The following is a 13,363-nucleotide window of genomic DNA, read 5'->3' on the forward strand; positions in this document are numbered from 1 at the left end:
TGGTAATTGGGAATATTGAGGGCGTACCTGAGATATTCGTGAAGGTCTCTCACCTCCTGGTAATTGGGAATATCGAGGACGTACCTTGGATATTCATGAAGGTCTCTCACCTCCTGGTAATTGGGAATATTGAGGACGTGCCTCGCATATTCATGAAGGTCTCTCACCTCCTGGTAAAGGGAAATATCGAGGACGTACCTGAGATATTTGTGAAGGTCTCTCACCTCCTGGTAAATGGGAATATCGAGGGCGTACCTGAGATATTCGTGAAGGTTTCTCGCCTCCTGGTAATTGGGAATATCGAGGACGTACCTGAGATATTCGTGAAGGTCTCTCACCTCCTGGTAAATGGGAATATCGAGGGCGTACCTGAGATATTCGTGAAGGTTTCTCACCTCCTGGTAATTGGGAATATCGAGGGCATACCTGGGATATTCGTGAAGGTCTCTCACCTCCTGGTAATTGGAATATCGAGGACGTACCTTAGATATTCATGAAGGTCTCTCACCTCCTGGTAATTAGGAATATCGAGGACGTGCCTCGCATATTCGTGAAGGTTTCTCACCTCCTGGTAAAGGGGAATCTTGAGGACGTACCTTAGATATTCATGAAGGTCTCTCACCTCCTAGTAATTGGGAATATTGAGGACGTGCCCCGCATATTCATGAAGGTTTCTCACCTCCTGGTAACATAAACTTGAATGTAGCATGAGGCTTACCTGGATGACCATAGGCACTTAAAAGGGGTGGAACACCTGGATAGCCACAAGTGTACAAAGTACTGGAATACTTGGATGAACACAAGTATTTAATGATATGATCTGGGACCGCTCAGTTGGTCCAAGTGTAAGAAAGCATACCTGGGTAGGCGTAGGCACACAAAGTAGTGGAATGCTTGAACAACTGCTATTATTTGGGGACAACTTGGGCAAGTTGAGTGTCATGAAAAGGAAGTACCTAGACAACGGTGGGTACTTTGACGATATGGGGATACCTAGACAGCAGTAGGTATTCCAAGAGATACTTGGTTAGTCACAAGTATCAATATTCTGGGGACAACTCGGACAGGTCGAGTGTCAGGAAAAGGGAGTATCCGGACGGTGGCCGGTACTCAAAGACAATAGAGATACCTAGACAGTAGTAGGTATTCAACGATAAAGGGATACTTGGTCAATCACAAGTATCAATACTCTTGGGACAACTCAAATAGGTCGAGTGTCAAGAAAAGTGAGTATCCAGACGGTGGTCGGTACTCAAAGACAATGGGATGCTAAGACAGCAGTAAGCATCGAAACTCAAGGGACAACTCGAATAGGTCGAGTGTCAAGAAGAGAGTACCTAGACAGTGGGAGGTACCTGAAAATAAAGGGATACCTGAACAGTCGCAAGTATCAATACTCTGAGGACAACTCGGACAGGTCGAGTGTCAAGAAGAGAGTACCTGGACAGTGATAGGTACCTTAAGACAAATGGGGATAGAGATATGCTTACCTGGCAATATCTCCGCTCTCTGAGAGTATGTGTGCTATTTGCACAATATGCACACATGATTGTATATGCTATAAATTCATGAGTTCAAATGAGATTCATGCATGATAATTTTGTCAGTTCTGCATCTTTTGATTTCCACTGGGGAAGATTTTGAAAAACAACCTTTATTTAGAATGTAGATGTCTTGAGCATGCCAGATGAGGGACTTTCGATCCGAAAGGACTTTTCGCTTACTCTCATGGAAAAGGCTATCCGACCATTGATGCGGGATTTATAAGGACCACACTATCTCACTTGTCATCATGTTAGCGGGGGCCCGAGTATTCTCGCAAAACAACGACTTTACCAATGTGAGAGGTCTTTGTTGAAACCGTGATGAAGTCTTGGTCGGCGGCTCATCGAGGGGGACCATCAAGGTCGAAGCTGATGGACGAAAATGTCGCACGATCATCTCCGGGTTTACAAGTCAAGAACCTTGCGAAAAGAGATAGAGTAATCTTGCTCGTACTTCTTCGAGCGATGCTTATGCACATATGAAATCCTACGTTAATTGAAGTGCCCCTAGTCTGAAGAGACTTTTACAATGGGATGCAAAGTAGGCTTGATTCACATGTAAGAGGGTGAGAGTTGGTGACTGTCTCGGCATTTGTTGCTAGTCTTTCTTGTCATATGGAGGTTCTGTGGACCACAACAACTTTTTCTTGGCTGTATTTTTTTACTGAAGGGCATCGGCCTTGCTTTTACTAGGCATGCTGCTTTTTCATGCCCTTATTTTTTATTCCAGTTCTTCAAATATGGGCATTGACCTTGCTTTTACCAGGTACACTGCTTTTTTATGCCCCTGCTTTTTCATTCTTGTTGCTTGAGAGCTGATCTTGGCAAGCTTAATCGAAGCACCGTTTATTAGACTCTTGAGTCTTCATCTTCAACGGCGCTCGAGCTATAATATCTTCTGCTTTATCTTGATGTGAGGGTAAAATTACAGACTCACTTGGGTTGTACAATGAATACGAGTGCGTAAAGAAAGAATTGCTCTTCATGACTCTAGGGCACTTAAATTAACGCGAGTGCTCATATGCAATAAAGACACTCGAAGATTGATGCAAGTGCAAGCAAGAAAATTTCTATCCCCTTTCTCACTTTGTTATCTGACTTGTTTTCGACTTGCCCCAGTGTGGGGTGGTTCTTTGACGGGAATATGAGAGAAGCTTCACCAGTGTATGGGGCTTAATGGGGTGAGCAACGAAATGCCTCTCACTGTTTTGGTTATCGTACCATTCGCGAGAGAACTCTTTATCTTGCAGCCATGGAATCTTCTGCACTCATCTCACAAGTGTATAGATGGGGGGAACTATGTGTAGGATATGGCTTGCTTTTCATCATTCTGACGTGCCTCACCCAACATGCTCAATTAATCTTGTATTCTTCATTTAGCTGTCTATTCTAATAATTCTCAGTGGAATTAGTGATTTAGACAGACAAAATCATCATGCAGAATTCATCTGGAAATGACATGCAACATTTTAAATATGATGAAGTTTGAACTTTTCAAAACAAGTGAATGGTTTTGACTCAAAAAAGACCCTATTGACAACTTTAGGGGCTAACATAATGGTGTTTCCAAATATGTTAGATTTTGAACATCAAAAGGGTTATTTGCAATGGATGTCGATGGTTGTCCCTATTGATTAGGGATATGACACATGAATGATCAGTCGGGGTTGGGAATCTGATCGGGCATCTCTGCTTTTTGCCCCTGCAGAAGAGAAGATGTACAAGTAGATCAATTAGTCTGGTCAAAATCAAATGTGAGTTGAGGCCTGAAGATTTTCTGTCATTTGCTTTGGCGATTACTCAGGACGCCATTTCGTTTGGGAGAGTTTGTCATGCCTCTCATTGATTTGTTATCTTTGTTTTTGACAGTCAGGTGATCCTGTAACAAACAATAGAGAATGTGTTAGTCATGAACTCTTTCAAGAGTTGAATAACTGGAAGCGATACAACTTTACCCTTCACTGGTTTGCAAATGATTTGATGGACCCTGAAGTGAGATGGGGACACGAAATCCTATGTCCCTCGCTTCATTAGGTCAATTATTCTCTGAATTGGCTCCTAGATGACATGTCTTTTTACACGAAGCCAGGTGAATTTGATGTGGGTCATTTACACGTACTAGCTTGGCCAATATTAATTTGCCTAACCATTGAGTTTGGTTCTTGAGTTGTGATGCTCCCTGTCAAATAGGGAAAATACGTCAAAAGCGGGTTTAGATAGTGGGAGTATTGGAAACGATATCAAATTACCCTTCTCCAAAGTTTGTATTTGTTGATTCCTAATGATGTTTGAATGTCGATGACAGCCTTTTCGTCTTGGCATAGTTTGACATTTCTTTCGATTGGCCTTCCTCACTTGTGACCATATATGCACGATTGCTGGTCGTTGATTCATCTTCAATGCCTTCCTTCTGTGGAATTTCTCCTTGTCTTTAACTATAGCATCATTGGGCAAAGGTCATGTACCTCAAGCTTCTATGGAATCTGAGATGGACAATCAAAACCTCTAATTCTCTTATGGCAATTACTTCTTGCGAGAGCATGCGTCTGAATAGGAAGTCAGGTTTCTAGGTCCTCATTTTGAATACGGGCTAGAGACCGCTTCAACCGTCTTGGAATTCTTTCTGTTGACGGGCCAATTCAAAGAGAGAGAAAAGATCCCCCTTGTGCTTCTGGGCTTGTCGAAGCTAGAAGTCCCGTTGATGGACTCACGACATCCTGCCTCGAGTTATCATGCTATGCATGCTTCAAGTTTGATAATATGCATGTGCCTATTACATCCCATCCTTCGTCTCCTGTAGATGGAAGAGAGAGGATGTCATTTTCGACATTATGTTCAGGGAATAGGACTTACCATTTTGAAGCGTGATGATCCTTTCTGTTTGCCCCCGCTTTCTTGGAAGAGTGCTTTTGAACTTGGCGAGTTCACATGATGTGCCAGGTTCAAATGTCCCTTGGTCACACTAGGTCAAAGGGGTGGGTATGATCTTCGAGACATGAAGTGAGTGAGTTAGAAAGACAAACATGATTTCATAATCTTGTTTTGACAAAAGCTTTTGGCAATAAAACATTTTTTGTTTTCAAAAGTATATATCTTTGGGGGAAGAAAGCATGAGGAAGCCCAACCCTCGGTATTCTTCTTGGATGATAATTTTTCATGGTTGGATAGCATCACCGGGCTGGTTTGGAGTACCGCCTCATGTTCTTAAAACAAAATATTACAACTGTACAATAGAGTACTTGGCATGGAAAATACAACAGTAGCACACTAGACAAGATAAGAAACATGAAATTATAAAAACAAGTAAAACCCATGAAAACTCCGGTGTAAATGAGTGCTTTGATAGTGCTGGTCTTGAAGCTAAGCGTCTTTGAATTCCTCGCCTTGATGGACTCGAAGTATTCGCATGCGATGACTACCTCGTTGAAGTTACAGAAGTGTAACCCATGCAGCCAACAGCGCTGCTTGCAGGACAAAACTTCTATGAACTGCTTCATTAACTCCTCTTCAGCCAGTTGAGGGTGGGTTTGCATCATGAAAGCCCTCCACCTCCCTGCGTATGATCGAAAATCTTCCATTGGTTTTCTTGTGAAGTGAGCCAAGCTCTCACAAGGCAGTTCAGTTCCGATCTGGCTTTGGTACTGATGTAAGAATGTGGAAGTCAGCTCATTCCAATCCTTTAGAAGATAAATGTTGGCTGTGATAAACCATTGCAATGCAGACCCCGTAAGAGTTTCTTGGAATGCCTGAGTTGTGAACGACATCGGGCCATAGTACCGACTCATTTCCGCATGGAGATACTGCAAGTGGGCCACGGGACAAGCTGTGCCGTTATACTTGCGGAGATTGGGTATCCACATTTCTATGGGGCTCATGATCCTATGAGGGCAAGACGGGCTTGATGTATCTTGGTTAGGCCAATGGTTTTCCCACTGCATATCTATTGTAGTGGTGAATTTTTCGATTTCAGGGAAGCTGGACTCTATTGAGATTACCCCATTGCTTTCTTCCTGGTCAAAATTTCCGAATGAGGATGAAGTATTGAAGCTATCCTCATGGTCAGAGGAAGAGCTTAGTACTTCGTTAGGATCGTGGCGGATAAAGACGTATGCTTCCTCTTCTGACGGGCCTTTATCCCCGGATGAGAGTAGGAAACAGTTATACGATGAATCGTCAGTTTCATTGTCAAAATAACGCTGGAAGTCCTTGGGGTTGTATTCTAGGGCCGGGAAGTCTTCAGAGTTGTACTCTTGGGGATGGTAGCCTTCAAAGCTGTATTCTTGGGAATGCTCGAAGCTTTGGTGCGGTGGCTCGTCAGTAGATGCTGAATTGATCTTCTTAGGCTTTCTTTTCTTGGCCCCTGGTCCAGACCTTTTGAGTAAGGCCCTGCGTTTCGCCAGCTCGATTCTGTCAAGGGGAGTGAAAGACACTAGAGCTTCACTGTCTGATTCACTTCCCAAGTTGATAGGGGTTGGTATTCTTTGGACCCTAGCTCTTGGAGTAAGCTTGGGAGTTGTCTTGTCGTGCCCCGGTCTTGAACAGGCTCGTGTCTTGGATCTCGTACAAAGGCTCCTTGCCTTTCCTAGTGGGAAATTTCCCGGTAACAAGGTGTTGTTCAGCTGCCCATTTATCATGCAAGGCTTCATTGACATACTCTTCTCCTATCTCGGCGACTAACGGTTCCTTGTGCTCCGCGATCATCGGCTCTTCGTAGGGCGGGGTGATGTCAAGATTATACTCTTGGTGAAAAACATGAATTAGTTCCCTCCCGTTTTAAGGGGACTAATCTTCCCGACAATGTACCATCGCAAGGCGGGGGCCGTCAAGCTCGATTGGTACGATTGAATCATCCTTCGAACCAGGTAGGCCTGTAAGTAAGTCTCTGGACGGGGGGTATCGGCATACCTTTCGCATTCGGGTGCTTTGAGTTTTTCGGGATCTCAATGCCGGCGTAATTAGACGGTCCATGGGATTACGCCCACTGCGGTGACTTAACTTTTTCATGATCTTTTCAAACTTGTCTATAGTACGCTATTTTCGGCAAATTTACGGTGTCATGACGGTGTTTGAGGCAACTATAGAGTTGGGCTCAGCTTGAGTGGATTTCATTTGTCTTGAGAGTTGTTGAAGGACAATGGACATCTATCCTACGCCGTCTTCAATGTTAATAAGGCGATTTTGCACATCATTCTGATCGGGTCCTATTGCATGAGGCCATTCACGAGCAATTGGTGTTCGGCGATTCATAATTACCTGTTCGTGTTGAAAACAATGAATGAGCACGACAGTAAACAAAGATTGACCCATGGCAATGGTCTAACTGCTTTCTTATTTATCAAAAGAGGATTTTATAGACCGCAGACTTCTGACATCTAGAACTTGAAATTGAAAAGACAAAATGAAATACTAGACATTAAACAAAAGTCCCTAAACAATGGGACAAAACCTTCATAATATTAACACTAAGGGGCACATGATTGCTAATTTATATGTGACGGGGAGCCTTGCTCTTGTGAGGATGCCTGCTTCCTTGGGCTGGCTCTGAGGTGTGCATCCAGTCCATTCCCAAATCCCTCTCCATGAGCTCTACTTGCTCGTGTTGGCTGCTCTCGCTGATCGAGTGAGGGACTAATGGCTTCCATCTTTTCGGGATGCGATGGTTATGGATGTAGGACATGGAGGCGTGGTGGGCTTTTTCTTCTCCCTCAAGCCCTTCGGGTACCACAATCCTTTTGCGATGGCAGCTTGTTCCCGGGTTTCCTCGGCGATAGAAATTTCGAATGCATAGTCACGGCTTGTGTTGAAAAGAACTGGAGGGATCATCCTCTTGAAAGGCGGTGGGATCTCTGAAGGGCTCCATATTGTCGTGCTACCCGATACGGGTAATAGGGAATGGCGCCGGTGAGGCCGAGCAATGGAATTGGGCGGGTGCGTATGTAAGCAAAGCGGGCCCTCTTTTCATGGAACCAACCAGCACACCATTGGAATGCCTCGGGAGCCGGGTCTCTTAAGAAGCTTACCCAATTTAAACAACTTTGATTGGAAATGTATGGTCCTAGAACCATAAATTTTTGTAACGGATTTTCGAAAGCATTTGTTTCAGACGATCGCATGAAGTCTCGAAATTCGCTTAGGTGAGAAAAGAACCAGACTTGTAAAATTTCAGGAGAGGCTTGCATGATTTTCTCCGAGTTGTCTTTAAAACGATTAAATGACAAGAATGTTTCAGTTAAAATCATGTTGACATAATTCCCCCCTCTTAAGATCTGATCAACTATCCATGCCATCTTGGGAGTTATGGCATTTCTTTGATGGGGGAAGATGATGAGCCCGAAAAAGGCTAGGAGGAAAATCTCACTTTTCTGGGTCATAGGCTGATTTTGGAAACATGCATTCATAAATTTCAGTGGGCAGGTATTATGGTTGTTTTCAAGAATTTGCCTCATGACGTGGATTTCAATTCCTAAAAGTCGCGCCAACCCGCGCCACAGGAGGGCGCATGTCGATGGTTTGACGAGCTTTTTCTCAAGAGGCATTCCAGTGATGATGTTGTATTCTTCCAGGGTTGGGGTTAGCTCAAACCTACCGAATATAAAAGTAATTGTCTTCGGGCACCAAAAATGTGCCATGGCTTGTATGACTTCAGGACGAACAGTGATTTGAATCAACGATAGGAGATGACCGACTTTGGCCTTCACGCGCTCTTGGGCAAACTGATCTAACTGACCCCACCATCTGAAGAGCTCCGCCTTGGGAGCGGGGAATGAACTGGATATCGTCTTTCCCCATCGCATATAAATCGGGACTTGAAAAGTTTATCCTAAATTGCCATGGGCCAAATAAAAAGAATGAGTAAAAGTAAAGAGATTACTTTTGCTTTTTAAAGAAAAATGGCAAGCACAAAGACATGCGCGTGGGACGTGCGGCTCGATTTCTAACTCAGAAGGCTTGGTGAGATTAAAAGGATATCCGCCCGTCGCGTAGCTCGCGTTAGCAGCATATCCTCCTAACCTTAGCTAAGAAATTCGGGGAAAAGAAAGGCAACCTCTACATCGCAGTCTCGCGTTCGAGGTCGTATCTTTCTTAACACCATCCTAGAAATCCTATGGCGGCCCAGGTCCGGCGGCCGGGTTGTGTGTGCCATGTGTAGTGTTTAAAACAAGAAAGCATGCACAACAGGTTTATAATCACAAAAACATTTTATTTTAACAGAATAAAAAAACTTTAAGCTATTACCCTGCATAAAAGAAAAAAAAAACCAAGTCAATAAAGCATTTAAACAAAGATAAAATGGCCTAAGTTCTCAAAAGTCCCCAGTGGAGTCACCAAGCTGTCGCGACCTCTTTTTTCGGCACCCGCGATCGGGTACGAGCGCCTAAGGAGGCTAATGGCTCGGCTAATTTTATTAAGCCCGGACTCTCCCAAGTCCACCAATTCACGACTTTAATAGTTTGAGTTTTTAACCTATAAATCAATTTTTAAAATGGAGTCGCCACTAATCGATTTGGGGTGGGTTGATTAGCAACCCAAGTGAAGTATCGGGAGAAATACTCACTCTGCGCAACTGCAGAAATTAGGATCGGGGACTTGATTACACTAGTTAATCACTAATGCCCTTTCGGTACCTAATCTTGTTTAAACCCTAAGGCTTTTTGGATTTTTGAGAGATTTTCCATGCATTTTTGGGAGGAAAAACATTTTTTGAGTATTTTTCTCATTTTTGGACATAAAAGTGATTTTTTTGGTTTTTTTGGTATTTTTGGAAAAATACAAGTCTTTTTGGCTTTTTCTGAATTTTTGGCTTTTTTTTGGAAGATATGAAATTTTTTTGATTTTTTTGATTTTTTTTTATTTTTCGAAAAATAAAATATTTTTTAATATTTTTTGATTTTTTTGGAAAATAAATTATTTTTTGATTTTTCGCGATTTTTTTTTAGAAAATAAAACATTTTTCAACAAATTTTAATATTTTTTGATTTTCTGGAAATTAAAACATTGTTTTATATTTTTTTGAAAATAAAACACTTTTTGATTTTTTTAATAAAATATTTATTTTTTATTTAATATATTAAGATAATAAAATAAAACCGACCCGGGTCGGATCCGCGGGTTGGTTCCGACCCGGGTCAACCCTAAAACGCAGACGGGCCCGCTACGCGGGCCCGACTTTTTTTATTTTAAAAACGACGCCGTGGCCGGGCGTTTGGGGACGCCCGGCCCGGCCCGACGACCCGACTCCACAACCCGCTCCCTAGCGAAACCCTACCCGACCCGACTCCCCCGCCCGCGGATTGCGAACCCTACCCGATTTTCCGGGTCCGGATTCGCTTCGCGACCCGGAAAATCGCAAACCCTAGGGTTTGCGAATCCGCGGCGCCGGAGACGGGAACCCGGGCATTTCGGCGGCGACGGTGACTATGGTAGCGGCAGCGGCGACGAGAACGGGACAATGGAGAGGGCTACCTGGTCAAGACCAGCCACCATGCACGGCAGAGACGGCAACAACGTCGCACGGCGCTCGACGCCCTTTCGCCTTCCCCGAGCTCGATCTCCCCCTCTCTCTCCCGATCCACTCCTCCGACCATGCCTCAGATTTCCAGCCACGAGCCCTCGGACCCCCTGAAGTCTCTCAGTGGGTCGTCCGAAGTCTGCGACCTCAATCCGCTTCTCTCTCTCTCTCGAGTTCTCGCAGATCTGGGTTCGCTCACCGCCGGCCTCCCCCGAAGTCTCTCGGAGGGAGGTCGTTGAGCTCGCGACCCGACCGCTTCGCCCTTGCTCGCTCTTTGAGTTCCCCGAAGTCTCTCAGGGGATCTCTCGGAGCTCGCAGGCCTCTCTCTCTCGCTCGCTCTTCAACCTCCTCCGAAGTCTCTCAGGAGGAAGTTTCCAAGCTCGCGATCTTCTCCAGTGTGTCCATCAACGACGGAAATGCTCCGCTATTTATAGGCGAGGAGGTCCGGTCGTCGGAGAGGCTCGGCCGCCGATCTTTGGCTTGCCGACCGGACCTCCGTGGCCGAACCGGCGTCCCATCCGCCACCTGTCCTCCAGCTGCCCCCCCTTTCTCACGCGCGTCGCCGTCCGTCCGCTCATCCGGCGTCGCGCCCTCTACGCGTGTGTTGCAGAGCGGATGGAGGAGGAAGAAGACCGAAAAGGGCTGGGCTGGAGGAGAAGGAAAGTGGGCCGTAGAGGCCCATGCGGAGGAGGAAGAGAGGGAGAAAAATGGGTTGCTGGCTTATGTTTTTCTTGCTGTTTTTTTTTAATTATCTTATTTATCCGAAATAAAAACTTAATAAAATTAACCTACTTAAAATTGAGGTGTCAACAGCCGTCCTCCTTCTCTTCCCCTTTATTTGTGCGAAGCCCAGTAGAAGCGGAAGCAACAGCCATCGTCGCCTAGAACCGGAGCTGCTGTCGCTGCACGCTAGGTCATTGCCACCGTCCCCCGCCTGCGCGTCGCCTTGCCGCTCGCCCCTCGCGTCCTCACCGCCTAGCAGCACCGTCCAGCTCTTGTTCGGTCTCTGTCCAACTTCGTGAGCGGCTGAGGAAGCCACAAGAGCGCTGTCCAGCTCCGTCCGGCCACCGTTCGGCCTCACCGGAGCTCCTCTCACCCTCCTCTGACCTTGCCTCGCCCTCTCAGCCACTAGACCAGCCCCGGTCATCCAGAGCAACAACCCATCGAGTGGGTTTCCAGCAAGTTCGTGGGCCGTTTTAGGCCGTTTCCGAGCCCCGGATCCATGAGTTGCTTTGGGAAGAAACGACCCTCGTGTCGTCCCCGTCGGATTGGTCTGATTTGCGCGCGATTCCGGTGAGTAATCTCACTAATCCTTATTTAGTAGAATAATGATGCTTAAGGGTTGATTAGTTTTAATTAATTAGGTTTAGGTAGTTAGATTAGTATGGATTAGCGTTTATTAGTCAATTGTGATGTGAATTAGACAAATTAAGTGTGCATTTAGTAAGTAGACGCGGTCTACTATTTATTGAAGGTAGCTCGGGATTTTTCCCAACCCTTATCGGGCTTCAATTTGGCAATTCAGGCATAATTGGAATTTTTAGTAGTTAAATATTATTTTTCGAAATTAATTTAATTAATTAATTATTTTCCAAAAATTCAACCGGATGGTCAGGTGGCCGGAATTTTATGTTGATGATCGTGGTGAAGTTCGTTTATTTAATTGAGCTCCAATTTGAGCTAAATTGGATTTATTGTAATTGATTATTAATTTTTGAAATTAATTAATTAATTAATTTTTGAAATTAATTAATTAATTAATTAAATTTCGGAAATTAAGGTTGAGATGGTCGACAACTAGAATTTTGTGCTGATTGTCGTGGCGCAGTCCGTTTATTTAATTGAGCTTTATTTTGTGCTGAATTGAATTATTTGTGAAATGGGGAATTATTCTTTAACTGAATAATCTTTGGTTATTAATTGAAAAATAATTGTGCATCAGTTGATAATGCCAAAAATATTTAAATGGATTGCAGAAAAGGTGGGAGTTATGGAAAGGAAAATATTATATTTTAGCTAAGGCCAGCCATGTGCCTATGCACGATATTTTATCGGGTATTTTTAATACAAAGAAATGAAGCCAATAGATTACTTTAATTGAGGAAGTTAAGTGCGAGGCGCAATGTCATTGGGCCGTGAGGGATTAATCGTGTGTTGGCTTATAGTTGAAGCAAGATGATTATTGGAAGTTGATGTGATGTGATGTGTGTTGTGTTAAGGGAAACCAATGGATCATGATCAGGTAAATGACTAAGTACTACACAAGTAGAAGACTTCGTGTGAGTCACCTCTAACGCCTTATACCATTGCTTATTGTAGTAAAGGACTAAGTACTACACAAGTAGAAGACTTCGTGTGAGTCACCTCCAGCGCCTTGTACTATTGCTTTTGTAGTGAAGGACTAAGTACTGCACGATAGCGAGACTTCGTGTGAGTTACCTCTAGTGCCTTATACTATTGTTATTTGTGGTCAAAGACTAAGTACCGCACGATGACAAGATTTCATGTTGGGGTCACCTCTAGCGCCTTAAGCCTATATTTGAGTGGGAATGTTGAATTGGAATGTTGAGATTAATTATCGAGTATAGATGGAATCGCCGATATGATTTGATCCGTTTGTCATTTATTGATTGATTGAATTGAATTGGCCGGGGAATGGTCATCGTTGACATGTAATCGATTAGGTCGATTGATCATTGTTTTGATCTGATGTTGTGAATTGATTGATTGAATGGAAATGACCGTGAGTGGTCCTGTTGGTGTGTAATCGACTTGGTTGATTTGATCGATGCTTCAACCAGTGATGTGATTGCTTGGATGCCTATTTGATCTGTGCTAATATGCAGGTGGAATCTGAGGCCAAGGTAAGTCCTTTGACTCGTGTGTGCATAGACAGCCCGGTTAGCGTATTGGTTTCCTAATCGAGTCTTGGTGGGGGTAGAACTTGCTGAGACGTAGTCTCATCCCGGTTGTGGGACATCATTTTAGGCCCGTAGATGAGCCTGTGGAGGAGGAACCAGAAGAGGACGATGAGCCGGAAAAGGATGAAGAGCTTGAAGGATGTGAGCTCAGTGAAGAAAAGTCAGAAGAGGATTAGGATGATCCTAAGTATGACCCAGATGAGGATTGAAATCCCATCTTTTGGTGAACCCTTTATATATGTGTAGATAGAGTGAGACTTTGAAGTTGTGAATAGTTTTGTGAAGTGCTCTGTCTAATGTCATGTATAAAGGTTTGGTTGTAGATTTCAATATGAAAAATATTGCCTGCTTTTCTATCCCATTGTTTTATTGTCTAGGGATTTATAATT

This window comes from Eucalyptus grandis, chromosome 5, assembly GCF_016545825.1.
Source record: "Eucalyptus grandis isolate ANBG69807.140 chromosome 5, ASM1654582v1, whole genome shotgun sequence".
NCBI classification, from domain to species: domain Eukaryota; kingdom Viridiplantae; phylum Streptophyta; class Magnoliopsida; order Myrtales; family Myrtaceae; genus Eucalyptus; species Eucalyptus grandis.